Below are 2,415 nucleotides of genomic sequence, written 5' to 3' on the forward strand. Positions count from 1 at the left end.
GGGCTTGGAATGGAGACTCCATGCAGGGCCATGCCCTTCCAGGTGGACATCACACCTCAGTCACTACCGGGCTCTCCCCCTGTGTGGTGTCCTGGGGTCGCAGTAACAGCCCACGACTGGGGAGTGTGTGCTTACAACAACACACATGCATTCTCTTACCGGCTGGAGGCCAGGAGCCCCAATCAAGTTGTTCTGGGGCCACAGCTCTTCCCAGGCTCCTGCCTCCTGCAGCTGCTGGTGGTGCTGGGACCCTTGGTTGGGGAGGAAGGCCTGGACCCCCACCCCGTCCTCCCCACCCCCCTGTGCTCTCCGCATCCTCACCTCTTCCTACAAGAAACCATCATTGGATTTACGGCCTCCCCGCCTCCACTCTGACCCCATCTGAACTAGTTGCACCTGCACTTATTTCTAAAGCAGGTCAGGTTCTGAGGGACCGCACTGGTCCACACTGACCTCCCTCACTGGTGAGGTTACAGGCCATCAGGCTGTGTGCTCCTAAGAGGGGGAGCACACCCCTGAGGAGGCAGGGGCCTGGCCACAGGAAATCTTTAGGAGCCCCACGGCCCAGCACCCAGGGGCCCCCATCAAAACAACAGGCCAGTGAGGGCCTCTGCCCCTCTCAGGGAAGCAGCGTGCTCCCCACCTCACAGTGCCCTCCAGCCCGTGACGCTGGCCACACAACAGGCTGCCGGCTCTGAGTGGTCCCAGCGCTGGACAGGGCTCTGCTGCAGGTCCAGCTGCACTGGCCTCACAGGGCGCAGCAGACACAATGGTGTTAAAAGTATTGGTGATGGGCAAGCCCCATGGGGGGCAGGACAACGCAGGCCATGCAGCCTGCATTGAGGACTGTTCCTGAGATGTGAGTGACAGCTGGTGTCTGGGTACATTGAGCTCCTTGTGTCTGGAGGCCAGGGAGCAAGACCTGCCACCATCTTGGTGGGACAATGACACTGAGCACCAGGCAGAGGCAGGGCTACTGTGTCACAATGGGGGGCAGGGAAGGTGAGGGCCCTTGCGTGTCCCTTGCTACCCCCTCGTCAATGTGATGGCTGGTGGACACGTGCAGCCACCCGGCCTGAGAAGTCCCTGTGACCAGAGCTCAGCCCCTCAGGGATGGGGGACTGGGTCGTGCTACCAGGTAAGTCCCAGAGTCACGGTTAGTAGCAAAGGGTGGGATCCAGGTGGACAGTGAGGGGCCCTGTCGGCCTCAGTTGTACCCTGAGCCTCTGCTTCCCAGTTTCCTGGGCAGGGACTGCTCGGTGGTCCTGGGGCCGCCTCCTCAGCACACGAGGCAGAAGGTGGGGGACGCTGCCGGACACAGAGGCGGGCCAGGTCCCCCTTCAGGACAGGACCTGATGGGAGGCCTGGCAGTTCCTCTGGCTGCCGCGCCCCGGTTGGTCCCTCTTGGCTAGCGCAGGGAGAGGCGGGGGGTGGGCACTGTGTCCCTGTGGGGGCCGTGGCCTGGGTCTCCCTGTGGGCTGGCCAAGGTGTCATCAGCCTGCATTGTGCTCCAGCCTCACCCTCTGCCCAGCTTTGCTCCATCCACCTGCCTCCCAGGTGCCTCTCCCTGACTTGTACCCACAAGAAATCCAGGCTGCACTGCACAGCCAGGGGGCCCCTGCCTGCCCTTCCTGTGCCAGGGGATGAAGGGGCAGAGAGGGTTTTCCGTGCAGCTTCTGAGGAGCACCCTGCAGGGGCTTGTGCATGGCCTCAGCTGGTGGCAGTGAGGGTGGCCACAAGCCACGTGCCAGGCAGATGGCATGCTCTAGTCAGATGGTGGCGAGCTCCACGCTGCCTCACAGGGTCCAGTGGATTCAGGGGCTGCCCTGTGGCTTGAGGGCCCAGCAGCAGCTCTGGGGCTCTGCCTCCCTGGGCCAAGTGCTCTGGGTCTTCTTCTAGCACCTGCACCCTCTTGGCAGCTCTCCTTGCTCAGGCCGCTGGCCTGGCTGTGCTTTGTGGCTGAGATCGTGCAGCCAGAGATGGCTGCTGCCCAGTGACAGCAGGTGGCAGGTCCGGGGGAGGCAGCGCCAGGGCCCAGCAGCTCCTCGCTGACTGCTCACTGACCCTGGGGTGGGCCAGCGAGAGGAGCAGCTCTCTCTGCCCATGGCCCAGCCAGGGGTCCCCGCCTGCCCTTCCTGTGCCCGGGGATGAAGGGGTGCAGAGAGGGTCCCAAGGAGGGTCCCTCCAGGTGAGGATGCCCCTGCTCAGACCCCGGCTTCTCCATCCCCACACGGGGACCCGGCCCCTGGGGGTCTCACCCAGGCCCCTGCCATCCCCGCAGATGCTGTGGCAGATGTTGTGGCTGCTGTTCATGAGTCTCCCAGACAATTGAGTGGCCTTAGCATATCATTAGCATATTATACTTTGATTGGTTGAACAGATGACCAGATGACCTAACACTTAGCATATTAGGTT

This window comes from Myotis brandtii, unplaced genomic scaffold (assembly GCF_000412655.1).
Source record: "Myotis brandtii unplaced genomic scaffold, ASM41265v1 scaffold1375, whole genome shotgun sequence".
NCBI lineage: Eukaryota > Metazoa > Chordata > Mammalia > Chiroptera > Vespertilionidae > Myotis > Myotis brandtii.